The sequence below is a fragment of the Anopheles arabiensis genome, chromosome 2, assembly GCF_016920715.1.
Source record: "Anopheles arabiensis isolate DONGOLA chromosome 2, AaraD3, whole genome shotgun sequence".
NCBI lineage: Eukaryota > Metazoa > Arthropoda > Insecta > Diptera > Culicidae > Anopheles > Anopheles arabiensis.
In genome coordinates, this window is record NC_053517.1 from 34,944,920 (window position 1) to 34,963,445 (window position 18,526).

The following is an 18,526-nucleotide window of genomic DNA, read 5'->3' on the forward strand; positions in this document are numbered from 1 at the left end:
ATAATGAAAATGAGAAATATGTAACAATTGAAAATAGTAAGACAGCAGCTAGCATGACTTTGCCCTAGCAAATGTACAGTTACTTTCTTCCCTAAGAACAGTATACTGATTTAGTAATTCTGATATCAAACTAGGTTAATTGTCAGTAGAAGGATAATAGAGTGTTTATTTATGTTTAGTACGAGTTTTAAATTGAAAATTACAATTGTCAATTAAACACAAATCAACAAAACAGATGAAAGGTCTTTTCTGTTTTTGATCCAACGAGATGAAATTTCAGCCTGTCAGTGGAACAGTAATCATCATCCGGGTTGTAGCCATTTGACCGTCTGACTGGATTTCAACAATTCAGCCAATTGTCAAACTCCATATAAAACAGCTGCATGATATCATAAATGTCCCCTTTGACAGTTTTGTAGAATATTGAAACAAGCGTGTCATATCGCTCTGCACACAATCAAAAGATAATATCGATTTGCCACAAAATCATATAAAAGTACACACATCGTGAAAGTGTATTAGTGTAAGCAATTATTGTAAGTGCGTATGTAGATGGAAATAGTGCGACACTTTCTTTTATGACATACTTTGGAAGCGTACAGACATTATTGCCACTGACCGAAATATCCACTTTCGAAAAAAAACGTAACGTAACATCAATTTTCAAGTGCAAAATTGTTAAATTACAAAATCATTTCCTGGGTAATGATGTAATGTATAATGACAAATGTAATTCTCAGTCAGAGTTTTTTTAAACTAACAAGTAAATTTAATATAATAGAATGAAAACAACGAAATTAGATGTAAATTAAGCATACAACTATAACTACAGGTCTAGATGCATTAAAAAAGTATGTGATTTTTATTTTTTTATTTAAAAGTATTTGCACAAATAACTATACAGTCTTTTTTTTCAAACATGCAACACCTTGGCATAGTATGCACATCATCACATATTACATATTTTGCACAAATGTAGTTCCCATGAAACATCCGCTATTCGACTTTTCTGATATCCTTTGTTCCTTCCTGCCACCTGCCACAGCTGCTACCAACCTGAAACGACGAATTCAATTATCGAACCTGTCTTCCGGTCCCACTCACCCCGTGGCAGCTAAAACTCGATTAACCTTCTTTTCATTTCATAATTTGAATATCAAATCCAACTCCATATGGTTACCGGCTGGTTAACAGGATCCTTTTTTTTTGCGCAACCTGTCACGGAACCTGCCAAACGGGCCCTTTACCAAACTCGTCAAAGCATCACACCCCAAGATCGGTGCTCCAGGCGATAGTATCAAGCGTACCAGCACAAAGAAAAAGGGCCAAGGCACTGCAAAAGAACCAATGAAAAGCAGGATGCTAGACCGGGACGTGTCGAAGGCGTTCGGGTGTTGACAGCGTTCGTTTCAGAATCGAATGAATATTTGACAACACGCACTCCGAAAAATGATTTCGTCAAAAATCATCTCACCAAAGAAGCAACAACCAAAAAAACTGAGCACAGGAATAAAAGCCAACACCTGCGACCTCCACATTCGATCCGTACGTTCACCTTTCTGTTCACTATCAGCTTCTTGAGCAGATTCACAGAGGCACAAACGTACCGACAAGACAAGACAATGAACGTGGCGAATGAATTGTTGAACGGAAAATTGTGCTCCAGTGCCTTTGCTGGTGCTGTTGCTGCTGTTGTTACTGCTTCGGGAGTGGAAAATCTCCATCATCATCGAAGTTTCGGTATCTTCGTCAAGCAGTGTGTGACACCTGATGTCAGAAATATGCTAGCCGTACGGTTCCGAGCATGTCGCGACCGTCCCAACGTCAGTCACTCGAGCCCAACACGAGATGCCTACAGGGCGCAGCGCAAAAATGGCTCTTTATGATTGATTCTTCCTAGGATCAGGTTTTTTTCGACACTTTTCTCTTGTTCACCACAAACAAAGGGAGTTCGAGAGCTCCCTTGGGCACCTCATTCACTCGATGGCTGGCCAGAGGATTGCCATTTGGTGAACTGGGAAAACGTCGCGCCGTCGTGTATCCGATCCCTCCTGGCAACTCCAGCCCAGGCAGCAGTGATTTTTCGACCAGTATTATGGGTTCTTGCTAGACGAGATTTCTTGGAGAGGTTTTTTTTTACTACTAGAGTTTTAGCAAATATACCCCCTTAGCATTCGTGGTGTGACTTGATCATGATGGTGAAGATAATGATGATACCCGATGGCTACCGGCCATTTCCGAGCAGTATCCGTGTTTTATACGGAGGTTCGGAATTCACGATGGAACCAGGTGAGCAACCGAAAGGGATCGGAGAAGAAAACAAATTCTGATATCAATTTCATCCAATCAGAAAATGATCGGTGGTGAATTGGCCAAATCTTTCCCCAAGGGATTGGCGCTTGACCAACGGTTGGGCATAAATTATCATGATATGAGGGAAAAAATAGCCGAAGCATCCAAAAGGGGTCAGACTCACGATTAAACACTATTCAGCCCGGATATGCAGATACTCGGCAGGAGGTCCTTTGTAAATGGCTTATCTAAACGGCACGGTAATAGGTTTTTCTACCAGCGGACCGAGAACGTTTTATCCCTGTATCTGCTCAAGATTGAAAGATCATTAAATTCAATCAGCGATAAATAATCAAACCCCTTCGTTACCTTTTCTCGAGCGTGGAATATTTAAAGTAATATTCACGGTTCCGCAGGGAAACGGTGTGGGACTGCTGGAGGGAGCAGGGATTAGCCGGAGCGAGCTTGCTACATAGATCAAATGATAGCCAGGAGAGGTGGTTCATACGAAACGATTATAAAAAATAAATATCTTCCGTTTAATCACGCATGAAAACGCTAAAGCAATTTCACAAAATATGCGAAGCTAATGCAAATACAGTTTTTAAGGGCTGTACATTGATGAATTATGCTAGGGCGGTGGGTTGAGCTTTAGGAATTTAATTAACCTTTCGTGAAAGGTAACTAGCATCTTGTAGATATTACCTCTAAATTAAAGCTTTAAGCCATATCATCTGTAATCGATGATGAAAGCTTCAACAATAAACTAAATATTCATAAGATACATTAAATTAGGGCTGACTATAAACATTCAATTTGCAAGGTGCAAAGTACCATTTAAAAATTGCAAACCAGATTTCGAGCTTTATTAGCTTAGATAATAAATCTTGATTTTAAGTCTTCTTATTATCAAATATCATTTCATGGGACACTTTTGAAAATCACGCATCAAGAGCCGGTTTTCAAAAGCCACATTTGACATTGGAACATAGTTTGAAGACCCTTGGACAAATTCGCCCAAACAACTGTTGGTTTTGGAAATTAACCATGCCATAACATAAGGTGGAAATTCATCAAAACTATTATTTATTTTAATCGACGATTATTTAAATCATTTGGAAAGTTTAGGCTGGAAATATACGAACCGAAAGCAAAATTTGCCCTTTGTGTATAACAGTTGTAGAACAGTTTGGTTGTCAAATCTTCCACGCCTCGAATCGCGCCTGCTGTATCGCAGAGATACACAACTTCGGTGTTCCTGAGATTTTTGCGGTAGAGCAAACCGATTATTTTTACTTTTTGTGATGGATGGTGATGGAGAGGTCATGTCGAGAAACGAGATTTGTATTTTATTTTGCATAAACCATGTGAAATAAATAATTTGATTCGCAAATACATCTTTCAATACACCTTTCGAACCACTACCCACGATTGCCAGAACAATGTTGTTTATGAAAATGTTCCCTCTATTCACAGCACATCATGCAATATCATGCATTTTCATACAATGTGGGAAATGAAATAGTTTACGCTAAAATTCAATAATCCACCACAGCGACGACGCACATAGAGCGTTGCATAATTTATCCTGGCAGCAAAACTAGTACACCACACCGATCTAGCAATAGACACAGCTGCATTAATTCCACGTGCCCCTAATTGGCTTTCATCGCGAGCGGAGCAAACGGAGGATGCGAAGCGAGGCGCTGCAAACTGACGGGAAGCGTGCCCCGCTGCAGACACATGCACACCGTACAAAATCGGGAGCACGTGGGTGTGCTTATCGTTTAGCTAATGCTACCATAGGGACCCCACGTGCAAGGCTGTCCAGCTGATCCAGCGATAGCCATCGAAATCGGTACCACGCTCGAACGTTGTTTTAATGATGAAGCCACCCAGCCACCGAAAGAGATATAGTAAATAGTGGCTGCACACAGAGCGTGTATCGCCTGCGGGATGGCTTTGCGGGGTGGCTGGATGGAAAGATAATGCACTTTTCCCCGACCGGTCGAGGCCGCCAAATTATGAATGGGATCAGCGACAGTCGAGTCCGACCCCAAAACCGTCACCGGATGCAGCTCGCCCACTCTCACCATCACCGTCTGGGGGGGGGGGGCGAAATATTGTTTGAGAACATGCGAATATTTCATGAAGCATTAAACGCGCAGCCACCCATCGGACGATGCTGCACGTCCGCACGGGCGGAGATTTAAAATGTTCATTAAATGATAAATCGCTGGCTAATTCAGTTAATGGGTGTTAAATCAGCTTATTGCCTTGTCTCCGTCGCCGGCGTATCGTGCGCTAGGTAAGCTTACTGCGTGTATGTATGTGTAAGTGTGTGTTTCGGAGCGTTTCAAGACATGCTTAACCTGAATGGAGACGTAGCAACATATTACTTTTTTATACACACCTATTATGCACCCCACAGCAACATAAATCAACTCGCGGTTCAGTCAGCATTTTTCCGTTTGCCCCACCGTCCAAAAGGGGCAACGCAAAAAGGCTTGCGCACGGTAGGACCGATGGGCGATGGGCACATTAATGCACGTAGCACTCATTTTCGTGCGCGGCAACCGTTCGCCCTGACAACTCATTTGTCCTCGATTGGGCCGTTGGGCAAACAAATTAACTGATGACTGATGGCAGCGGCCGTCCTTTTTCAACATCAGAAGCGTGCATCCTTCCGGTGGATGCGTTTGCTCTGCAACTGTGACAGGACGCCCGGTACCGAACAAAGGCTGCAGCTGCCAGGAAAATACACCCCGGGAACAATTAAGCCCCCGGAATAACAGTTATTTACCGTTAATTACTGGTTAAGTGTGAGTGAAAAACGAGCGTACAATTATTATAAACGTGTCCATACGCTCTTCCCGACACCACCGAGCGGCATGTGTTGAGGTACAGGGGAGTGGTAATAATTTCTGTTTTCTGTACTTTTATTCCATGGTGCGGAGGTGGGTGGTAGAGACTAATACATATGTTTATACTGCCGGCGCAGGAAGAGTGAGATGACGAATTATCACGTAAATGCTAGCTTAGGGACGATGGAGTGGAGTTGGAGTTGTATGCAAAAGAGTAATTGAAATGGTATATTGTTCGGTGCAGGAAAGTAGTGCAGTAACATGAACGGTGAATAAAGATAGTTTGTTTGAGCAGAAGTGGTTAATAGATTAAGCGCAAAACTAATGTGTAGTTCGAAGCTGTAATGTTTGTGCGACATGAGCCTGTATTTTGAGGATAAAGTACGATTGAATTATTTAAACTAAGATTTCCGAAAGCCTATAATGCGGTTCGCGATGATTTTATAAATATTGTAATAAATAAACCAGCATTTTAACTATTTAAACCAAAAATTAAATTTTTACTATTTTAAAATGAAATCAAGCTTCAACAATCGAATGCTTTAGCAATTTGAATACGTTCAGTAAGTATTTTCTTATAAACACAAAATTTAAACGTTCCCATTAGCGAAAGGCAAGGTCAAGCTGGCCCCCAACAACGTTATGTACGAAGCAATGCATCGGAATATATTATATTAGCATCCGTAATTACGTTACGCGCACTTTATCTTTTACAGCTATTTTCAAGATTTTTAGAACGTCTTTGAAACGTTTTCATTAGAGTAATCTAAAACAGGTGATATTTATGTATTCCATTTTTTATAGTAAAATAAATATATATAAATTATTACGGCACAACCAGATTCAAAATAATGTTATGGTTTATTATGGTGGTGGCAGAAACAATACAAAACCAAACGTAGCGAATTGCTTGATGGCCTTAGATAGAACCAAAATTAATGAATCTTGATAAAAGATAGGATAAGTGAGCGAATCCAAAGCAGTGTGTACAGACCGGAGTTGTATTTGCTCACCAGAATATACATCAGCTGTTGCCTTTTGATGGAGTCTTTTGCTTTTGGGTCTTAAACCAAGCTCACGATTAATGTGAAGTACTGGTTTAAGTTTGCGACAATTAATTCAGCAAAACATCTAAGAAAACCTATCGCACCTATACAAAAGCACACATGGACCACTAACTAGTGATAAGTAATCCAGAGCGGAGTCAGGGATCAACTCCGAATCCGGTGCGCAAAATATGACTCCGACTCCAGATCATAGCCGGATTTGACTCCAGATCAATCTAGGTCAGTCTGGATCATAACCGGATTTGACTCCAGATCAGTCCGGATCAGTCCGGATCAGTCCGTATAAGTCCGGGTGAGTTTGGCTGAGTCGGAACGAGTATTAACGTAGTTTAGATTGACGTTGCAATTGCTAATTCCCAAAATGACTGTCCATTATCGTTTAGACAAACTGTTAAGACTGATCCGAACTGATCCCGACTGATCCAGACTGATCCGGACTCGGAGTCGATGAGTCCGAAGATTTTCCCGGACCCACCCCCCCCCCATCCTCTGCTTAACAGTCCGGAGCAACTCCGAGTCCGACTCCGAGGTGTACCGGAGTCGGATCGATCCGACTCCGGAAGAAAAATTTATTTACCCATCACTACCACTAACCCCTGTCCATTCTTTTAAATTACAACTCGCGTACCTATGAGAAGAAGATAAGAGCACAATCTTCAAAAGAATTACATAACTGTTTTTGCTACGCCGTTTAGCAAGCCTGCAAAAACGATCCGCTCATTATTCGCTCGACATTCTCCTAACAGACAATCGACAACGAAAGTTTAATCCAATCGCCTGTCGTTGATAAATGCATCAGACACACACCCACACAAAAGCACACATACCGGAAAACACTGAGGACAGAAACAGGATATGCCTCATTTATCCCATCGCCGGAGTAGAACCCTTACCATTCCAATGTTACCCACTTCCGTTTCACCACCGCCTAGCAGAGCACAATGGATCACAGTAATTGCCATTTCAATTAAGTTTTCCTGCTTAATCAGCAACGCGACCGAATCGCCAGCACAAACGATAAGAACTTTTCCTGCCTGTTTCTGTTTTCCTTCGCCATCTCTCTGTTGTAGCCTCTCGTCGGTATTTCCAGTGACACCTTCGCCCAGCGCTTAACCTCAATATTTCCTGCCGATCCGACGGATGTGACTGTCGAAAGCATCCTATCGCTTTTGCCAAATTGGATTCGTACCACTCATATCGAGCCGCAGCTATTGCGAGCGCTATCCCAGGCAGGAAGCTGTCAGACATCATTTTCTCCTAGCTCTCCCTATCCTCTCCTTGCGGGCAGCATTCCTCATTGGCTTAGCTAACTTTCTTTCCCATTCCTGGGAAACGCTCGCCGACAAGTATTCGGTCAGTAGCGGTGCGTCGTCTGCTTAAATGCCTGCCCACCGTGTCGAAATGGGTTTTCCTCAATTTATTCCGCAATTCGTTCGGATGCGATAATGACTACTTTCTTGTCGACGATCGCACCATCTTTTTTTTATCATACTGGGTCGGAGAGCGAAAGAGAAGGTGGTTTTTACCATCTCTTGGATACCCCTCAGTCGGCAATATTCGTTTTTCTTCCCTTCTGCAACTGTGGATTGTAATGGGGAGGTGTTTTTGGTGGTTACATGTTTTCCTCATTTCATGCACTTTTTTCATGGTCTCTCCAAAGCGAAGGTAATCACACAGCATTGGAAGACTATCGGGATGAAAGAATAAAATAGTCAAACTAAGCATAAAATCGGCATCAACTCTTTACATCCAACATCCACCTTTATTTACACTTTGGTCCCGTCCAAATAGAGGCGAGAGCAGCCAAAGCCAAAGTTTACCACCGTTCGGGAACAGAAGGGTATGTAATCATTAGGATTTCCGTCACCGGTTTGGTATCACTGCTTCAAATTCCTTTCTATCACGTTTGCTCGCCAGGCGGCGGATAGGAAGTGGGTTGCTTGTTTGGAACGTTTGATCCGTTGGTGTTGATTACGTCGGCAGAATGTCAGCCATTGCAAGGTTTTTTTTATATTATAAGAAGAATTGTGCAATAAGAAACGTAAAGAATGAAAGCATGATATTCAACAAGAATGAAGAATTATAATAGCAAACCGTTTGTCATCAGCAAATGACTGCTGCTTGTTCATGGCTGTTTGACAGTCGGACAATTTGATGCTCTATTGATGGAGATGCAAGTCTATAGGTTTCTAATGATGGATTTAAAATATTGTTCAATTTTCTACTAGTTTTCAATATTGATGTAGCTAATTTAATATATTTTGTTGTTATCATTCGACAATTGTAAAAAATATCGGAATCATATTGCCAAAATAAGGCCTTTTGTCTCAGTGCCTCGAACAAATTCAGTTAGAGATCTAGGCGTTCTGATGGATAGCCTGCTTACTTTTACCGACCACCTAGAACATATTTTATCAAAAAGCACTTCATATGCTTTATGTTACGAGTTGCTTGTCACTTTAGAGATCCCATTAGTGTGAAATTCCTGTATCGGTCAACCAATTCTTGAATATGGCAGCATTTCGTCCCAGCAATATAAAATAGACAGGCTTGAGTCAGTTCAGCGTAAGCTTACACGATGTTTTTTTGTATCTTCTATCTTGGTCCCATGACTCTAAAAGCCTTTCGTATCGTGTCAGGTGTCTCTTATTTGAACTTGAACCCCTACAATATAGGGGAATGACGGCGCAGTGCTTATATGTACAAAAAACTTTTCTGTGATTTTATTAACGCCCCGTCCATTCTAGGAAGATTTTAACCCTGCAGGATATTAATGCCCAGAGCAATTCTACATATCGAATCAAGATCGACACATTTTGAAGCCAATGGCCATCTATTATAAATGGCCAACGTGTCATAGTTGCTAGGAAACAGTGTACATTTTCTAGCTAAAGTAGCTTTTGATTATGTTAGGGACATGTTATTTCTAATAACTTTTTAACGTTGAACTATGTTCATTATGTTATTGTGACAGTCTAATTGCTTTTGGTTTATTTTCCTTGCTATTTGTGTTGTTTTTATAAGCATAAGAATGTTATACAGAAGTACGATGAATTACTTAATAACATAAATAATTAATAAATAAATAATAATAATGATAAATATAAAATGATAAAACATTTGATTATTATTATTATGAAAAGATTTAGTAGTATGCTTTGTTGAAATGATGATTTTATGATGATTTGTGATTGTTATTTTATAAACATATTTAAATCAAAATAAATTATTTTAATACTACTATCAGCACTGTATCTATACAGGTATTCCTATTTTGTAAAAAAAATGCCATAATTGAGCTTGCTAATATTTATTCATTCGAGCATATCTCCCTAATTATAGCACCCCTCCTTTAACACAGCTTTTTGTGTCACATCCAGCATAATGTGAATTCTTAACACATGTTCTATTCATTAGCCTACATAAATTATGCTTCTCCGCGACGAAAATGTACATACTTTTCCGTGCACGTATCCCACAATTTCTTCACTCCGTAATTCCCACAACATCGTTGTTGCAACAGAGCTTTAACGATCCAGTGCCAGCATCGTTGAGGCAAGTTTGATAATTGTTGGATTTCTTCCGCCAGCCTGGATTGTCAACCATGCAGCTGGTTGATATACAAGACGATGATGTCGGTGGATTGAGAACAAGTGCATTTCGCTTGAGCCGTCGCATTCTATTTTGCCATTTGGTCTCACTTTGACGGTTCCGTTTTCGAAACCGTCAGAGGCGAATGAAAAGTTTTCCGAAATGCTTTCCCGAGTAAAGCGTGCTTCAGTGTGTGATGAAGGCCGTGATGGCAATGGCAGTAGTGGCTGTAGATGATCATTCCAGTGATGGTGCATGTGAATACTCACCGCGTGGGAAATACAATGACAGAATGTACTGAAATGGATGGAAGAATTTAAACTGGGGAGCGATTTTGATGACATTATGTCGTTTTCTGTATGTTCTTTAACAGTTTGTAAAACTATGCAAGATTTTCTTTCGGCGATGAACAGTTTTATTCAGGGATTCAGCGTAAATAAATTAGCAAAGCTCTTTAGCATACTGGTATATCACTACAGCAATTAGATTACTCAAACGTAACACGAAACACATAAGTTTGATGTGAAAATGATTTTTTTGTTGATATAAGGACAACGCTCTGAAATGTATCTCGAATGCATGGTGACTAGAATCTATTGCAGCCAGCAGCAATTATTGGTACCAGAACTCTTTTCATGTGAAGAATCGTAAACAATGCGTTGAACAACAAGAAAAAAACAAAGTAACTAAAATAAATACCCAGTTTCTTTCAATTATTTGTCAAGATATTAATCCAAACCAATCCAAGGTGATTTGTTTGTGAACAATGGGTTGTTTTTTTAACATATTATTCTTATTATACATCGACATTTAAAATATAATTGTATAGCAGCTAATTGATATTCATATACTTTAATATTAAAACCGATGTAAATTTTTAGAACAGGTTCAGGAGATGCTTCATGAAGCACAAGAAAGTAAACTTTTTGCGTTAAATATTATCAATCTCGAAACTAAACATCCATACCCAATTATACCAACAACGCAGGGTAAGCAACTGAACAGAATGATACAAATACTGAATTATGTATGCCACACCTGTTAGATCCTGCTAGAATTTGAATATCATTTTCAGCATAAACTTGTCTTTCTCTTGGCGTTGCTTGCGCCAGCCTGCACATAGTACCTCTCCATTGTGGTGTCAATCTAAGGGTGGCCTTAACCCAAACATACGGCTGACGAGCGATGCTTAATACTATCTATCATGTTAGAAGGCATTGTTGCGCTTTGTACGTTGATTATAATACAAACCTACAAATCTTCTCTGCAAATCCGTCCCAGCCAAAACGATTACCAAAAGGGGTCGTGGTTCATTATTCTGTCTCACACTATCTCGTTATGTTGACTTCTACTGACAAGCACAGCGCAGTGGTTAAGGGTTGGCTTCTGTTTCCCAGACACTCTCAATCTCGATCTCCATGCCAGAGCGTCGCAGCTTTTGGCATAGCGGTTAAGATTTCAACACACCCACACCGAGTGTGAAGATGAATACCATTTGATGCCTTTTGCATGTTTTGTTTTTATGAATGATATGTGCTTAAATTAATAAATCACTCCTATATGTGTGGTGAGAACAGCTAGACCGAAAAACAAAAAATAAAACCCTCCATTCAAATGGCATGCTTAACGTTGTTTACCTACCACGTGCCACTAAAATCACGCTGCCAGATATGGTGCTGCGTGCCGCACGTACAGTCGAGTGGAATGTGTATGAAATATCTTTGGCGATGAGTTTAACCGCGAGAGCTAGCTGAAGTGATACCGTTGAAAGCATTCTTAAGTTGCTCATTTTTTTTAATAGAAGCACAAATATTTAGATTACATTCCACAGGCAGCCACAAGTCAGACTTGTACCGTTTAAAAAATTTAATATTCGGCAGCTTCCGAACGATGCGATGGATTGGATTTTCGTGTAACAAGCTGAATAGCACCAAAATGTGCTGCCCGTTGACGCAATGAGTTTTGTCATTTTAATAGTGTGGCAGACGGTTTGCTATTATGACGCAAAGCATTTCAGAACAAGCAAAAAATGGGACAAATATGCAATCTAACAACAAGTGCATTCATTGATTGATGTGCATCAATTAAGGGGGTTGCTGCACCTTGCTTCGTTTGCAGTGTTTTCGTTTTTATTCTTCCTACGAGCACTGTGCGCACCACAGTAAGCCTGATATCGGAGCAATAGATTGCGGAAGCGAGAGAAACGGGAGTAAAATAAATAATTGCTTGATCCAAACAGCGCATAGATTATTTTGTCAGGTTTATTTTTTGCCGTCTGGTGTTGGTCCCGTCACAACCTATTTGGCTACCATCGATGGGTGCTACTGTTTTGGTATTTTATTTCATTTTATAGTTTGCTTTAATCGTTCCACACTGCCTACCAACATCACTCCCCACCCAACAGAAGCTTTTTGCATTTCCGCGTGTATTGTGATAAAGAAGTTTGCCAGATTGTGTGTGTGTGTGTGTGCCAGGCATGATTTTCAACCAGCTTGGCTTATGACTTTATCGTGCAGCCCTTTCCGTGTTCAGACGCCAGCACAACATCACAAACGGCGAGGTTGAAAATGTGGAATGTAAAAATATTGAATGCGAGATAGCGTAGTCACACACCCACACACACGCTCATATCTACTGGCTGAGCCAATTTCCTTTTTTCGGGTGCAGGACGAAAGTGCCGATACAAAAACCTTTTCGGCTTGCGTACAAACAAATGGGTCCATCAAATAAATTTCAGATTTATTGCAGTAAATCAAGCCCATAACTCATCGTGGACGTGAAGTGTACTAAACTCTCTAACATTTATTTATGCACTCGTGGGTGTGCGGCACCATATCGACCATATTTCTTTCCCGCGCTTCGCTCTTGTCCGCTTGCGTTTTCGATCGTTTCGTGCGGTCGGTCGGGCCGTCGTTTGTGTCGGTTAGATAAACGCACGAGTCCCTTTGTTGGGGTATTTTTTTTCTCTCGTCTTGATTAAGCTTCGAGGCTCAAAAATAAAATCTCATGTTCAGCGTAAGCAGACGGATATGAATGCATCAGAACGCAGTGCGAAAACCATTAACAGTCATTTCAGGCTGTAAAATGTCGTAATTTGATTATGAAAACGTTTTTCAACTGTTTATGTACATTTTGATTAAAGCTTTACTTTAAGATACGAATAATCATAGTAAACCTTTAACCTTAACTTTCAATTCCCTATTTCTCAAACGTTCATCTGCAAAAGTGCATCTTGCCCCCGCAGCTTTTTGCTCCTAGCTATTTAACACATCATTCTGTCCCTGCTTCTAACTCCCTTCAATCCATCTACATTCAAGCACAGGAAGCATCAACCTAATCATACCCTCAGTGGGAATTATTTATTTAAAATCCCATAATACGATTGGCCATTCACCATGCGTGGCCTAGATTGAGCGATAGCATTACTGCTCACAACCCGTCGCCCACCGTCCAGGTGCATGAACAGCCGCTAAAAATAATATCCCTTATCACATATGCACGCGACGATAGGGCATACGCGAACAAACAAGAACAACAACAAAAAACCAGAAACCGCATGAGTTGTCGCCCTTTTTCCGCGACAGTTTCCGTTGCCGATTGTTCGCCCGGCTTTTAATACACTTTCCACATCATGGACAGGAAGGGCTGACTGTGGGTATTGCGTCTGAGCGCTTCCGTCCGCACTGTGGACTGTTTTCGCAATTTCACAGCCACAGAACAACAACCAAAGGCCCTCTCCGATCGCCTGATGAGATGATGACGAGCGATAACCAGCAACAGTGCACCCGCAGTACGCCACATATTGACACACTGTCAGAAGCAGGCTGGCGGAGCGAAAGCGGAGCACACATTAACCTCCTCCGCCAGCCTCGATTAGCTAGTATATACCGTGAGGAAGGGGTAAAAAATGGAAAAGGAAAAAAAAGGACAACATTCGGATGGCATACATTGGCTCGAGGCATACGATGTGTTTCGCTCCTAATGAGACGTTGATAAGACGGCGGTCGGCAAACAGTGCACTGCATGGAGGCTGTCCTTGGCGACCTCTTTTGACATAAAGCGCAAACAACGCAGCCGACCGGCATCATGGCATTTGCCGCGTATCGGGTTGCGGGCACTGTACTGGCAATGGCTGGTGGTCGGTTTATCCTAGCCCGCTCCATGCATGATCTATTGCGTCGGTCGGACCACATGTGAGCATGCCTAACAGGATGTGGCAGCAGTTGCCCGTATCGCTGCTTAAGGGAGTATGGTGAAAGCTTTGAAAAAGTACAAAGAAGAAAAGAAATTTTGTATGAAGCGTATGTACAATAATAAAAAATATATTATAATTATTTCGCATACTGTTTGTTTTTAATCGACGGTTGTGCTTTTTATGATTAATTTAGGATTATTTGTGTTTTTGTATACTCATTTCCAAGAATAGGTCAAGGAGATTCTTCAAATATTTGTCTATGAAATGAAACTAGGAAGCTCATCAAGACATAAGCCAAATTTAACTTATTTAAATTTAAAATATAACACATTTGAGTGCTTGGCAAAACTTAAGCCAACGTTCATTGCACCATGCGGCATCGGTTTCGCTCTAAAAATGGTGAATATTTCAACCGATTAAATACCCTTTTTCGCCATTAGGTGGATTTGACCTGGCATGAAATGAAGAGCAAACAGTGCGCTTACTCACGATACCAGCTAGTCCTATTTCCACACCGCTTATAATCGGTCTAATGGAAAGTGCTCGGATAACGACGCATCGCAGCCGGAAGTAGTCTGGCAATGTCTCACTCCCGCCCGGTGGGATGTGAAATGCGTGTCAAATAAAAAAAAAAACAGAGAGAAAGAAAACCGGCCGCATCCCACTAAATCAACGCTCGCGTTGCGTTAACTGAAGCCGTTTGGTGTTGTGTGTGTTTGGTGGCAGCGTTTTGCTGCGGCTAGGACAGTCGACGCCCCCACGCCCCAGCTGGCATCGTCTGCAGTGAGCAATACGACACCCAGACGAATGACACAAACGCCCGGCTTATGTTTACACTTAATCCGTCCAGGCAATGGCCACTTCCCCGCTTTTCCACAATTTACAATCTGCAGCTCTGGTCGCGCTGCGGATGTGCAGGGAAGGACAGTGTGTAGAGTTAGATGCAGCGCTAGGACCGGATACCTGGGAAGTCATTTAGTAGTGAAATGAAAAACAAAATAAGCACAAAAAAGCACCTTATACACACACCGATACATCACAGCGCCACACCACAGCGAAAGAATGAAAGGCAGCTTAAAAGCATTGCATCCGTTTGTCGCTTGTTGCAGCGGTGTTGGCAGCGGTAGCAGGCAGAAAGGAGAAGCTTTCAGCGGTGGTGTGCTTCTTGCGGGTGTGGATGCGTTGCGGAACACTATCCGGTACCGTGGATGATACGTCATACGAATGTTGGTTACGAGACTTCCCGCTTAGAGTTACAGCATCTACCACCTGAACTGTGGAAGCTTTAGCGATGTCAACAGCGGCAACAGTGGGCAAAAAAAAAGCAAGAGGAAAAGGTACATTTCCCACCCATACACACAGCGATCCGTGGTGCAAAAGAATGCCATCCTTCCGGAGCGAGGGTTGGGAGTTGGGCGGGCAACGCCGCTGCCGGATGATGTGAAACTCCATTAATGTCCATCATATGTCAACTCATCATTTTCTACTTAATTTTAATAACAAAGAAAAATATTATTTTCCTCCCTCCCCAGAGGGTATGCACGGTCAGACGCAGTGCAACACATTTTGCTTTTTGTCTCAATTCGAAGGATCGTCTTCTCGTATGTGCTCCCGTCGATGCAAAGGCGTACGGGATGAGCATAAATTATGCAGCCACACAGGAGCTGCAGCTTGGACCATTCTGGCCTTTCAGGACTGTGTTCTTTTTATAGCAGAACAATTTAACCGGCACAAGTAAGCTGCAAACACACACACACATATTCGCAGCGCTTTCACAGTTCGTTTTGTGTAGTAATGATGAATGGTGAAAATTGAAACCTTGCACTAACTGGGTTTTCACTGTACGATTAGCTCAAGTGTGTTAGTGAATGGTTGCCATGGATATCGTCTTTCTTCCAGACAGTGTGTGGCTGTATGCTTGAATCAAATAGCCGCAGCTCTAGAAAAAATAGTCTTGCGACCAAAGAAAGGGCTGAATGAATAGGGTAACACATGTGTATGGTGAAGGGATCACTTACTGACGTTTCCTGAAGGGTTTGGTTTGAACAAGAAATGACGGAATTATTGTTCCATATTTGCACAGTATTACCAGAAAGGCAAAGGGAAAACTCTTCCACATCATTATGTCAGGCATACATTCTAGAAAGAAAAGAAAAGAGCAATTTATTCCAGACTACGTAAAGGAATAATGAAAAACACACATTGCTTTTATTTTACGGTAGTAATGCTTCAACAAAAAAGCTATACCCATTTTTAAAAACTTATTACTATGATCGTTTTGTTCACCATTGACTAGTGTAAATGTTTCAAATAAGCGGTAAATTGACTAGACCAGTGATGTTGAAAGTCCAACCAGCGGATCCTCTATCCGGCATTTATATTTACCAGACAAATTCTCGAAATAATTTATTTAAAGAACAGACAGGATTCAAAACAACGTCGTTGATACAGAAACTATAGAAAAAATTGTCCCAAATTGTTCAAATTATCACTTCAATTTAGCTGTTTTAGCAACTTGCTGAAACTTGTGATAAACTGTTGAGGATACAAGGTTTTCATAATCAATACGTTTTTATCGAAATAGTTGTCGATTCTCGTGAAGCCTGGTTTTGGCGTCTTGATCATGGTAAATGTGTGTTGCGATTAGTTGGTCTATAATGATTTCCGTGTTGAACTGCTAGTGTAAAATTTTGGTATTTTGTGTTATGTAAAGTTATGTATACATAAAATAAATGAGCATGAGCATCCCGATCCTTGCCGTTTTTCTATAGCAAGAATGGTTATCAGGATCTACACAAGACTGCAAAGGTCGATATGTCAAAAATGAGAAAAGAAATGAGATTGTGTGCAGCTTAAGACACACTCAAAATTATAATAACAAACTGCATACATGGAGAATTCGAGCGATTTTCTTTCGATTTTTTTCTTTTTTTTCTTTCTTGGCCTAACACTCTATGATTTCAATATCCATTGAACATTTCATAACTGAACCCTATTTATTTATTTCATTAAATAATTATTTATTTATTTTTCAACATACATATTTTAACGATCTTAAAAGAAATACACTACCGTTAAATTGATGTTGAAAACCATTAGTTTCACTTCAATTATCCCAAAACCCTTCAGGTTAAAGTAAACCTAACACTGACAGCATTCTGGTCGCTTCTTTGTCGTTTCGTTCCACAAAGTTTTCAATCTCCGCTACTATACACACCCATGCGCTGTTGCGAAGATGATCGTTCTGATAATGATGGTACGAGATGGGGTAGATCAGTACAGGAAACACGACACCAAACAGCTTCTTACTCTACTGCTAACACAAACTAGGCACAATGAAACTGACGCAACCTACATGACGCTATTGTCACTGGCAGCAGTTTTTCACATTGCATGAATTATATGTGCCCTCGCTGCACTAGCACTGCCCTCCGCTAGCGCCATAGTGCCTTTCATATCGAGACCCTGCTACGCCTGCGACACGATCTGCCACGATGCAAGTTCTTAGTTGGTTGTTTGCTTGCACGTATGACAAAAGCGAGAGCGGCACATCGCACGATTGCAGCGGCAGACCCGGGTAGCAGGTGCCCAGGGTTTGCGTGTTCGTTGCACAGGACACGGCGCATTTATCATCCGCGGGAGACGTCGGTTGCCGTGCTGATTAAATATTTCCCATATGTGAAAAATCGCACCGCGCTCTCATGCTTGCGCTGCAAAGTGCCCATGCTTTGCTGCGTTCTGCAGTGCAACTGGAGGCAGCGCCACCAAGGATCTAATGGTGGGCTTTTGTGTGATAAGCGCTACCAAGGCGAGTAAATTTTCTGTCATTCGCCACCGTTGCACTCGCTTGCGTGTACGAACGTACGAGGGCATTGTGGAAGCGATGATGTTACTGTTTCCATTGTGCCCATTCGTTCCTTCAGTCAGTTGCTCGTGGTAACCTTCTTTTGACACTGTCATTCGGTATACGTGCTTGCAATTTCTTACGAGCAGGACACAAAAAATTCGTTTAAAGACAGCATCACGTAATGATTAGGAAATTGTCATGGCTGATTAAAGTAAAATAGTAGCCCGTGAAATAAATCCCCCATCTGTTGCCTTAGCGTTCCCCATGCAAAAACTGGATGATTTTTACAATTTGTATTCATTTTTTATAATTTGTCCAATTCTTTGAAAAAAATACGTTATTCCGTGACATGAAAAATACGTTATTCCGTGACATGAAAAATACGTTATTTCCGTGGTATAGTAAGACACAGATTGATAAGAGTTCTAAAATCATTAAATTATATTAAATGGGAGATCGTAACGTATGCTGCATAGTGTGTTACTTCAGTTATACCCTTTCGTTATCATTGAGTGTCTACGGCTAAACTAACTATACCATTCCTGCTCCTGAGGTTTTAACAACTCTACGCTTTGCCTTAGCTGTTTAAAAGCAACCAATTGCAGCAATTGTAATACGTAGGTTGCAATGAACAGTCATCAATGGTGCCAGTACAATTTGCTTGCACAAA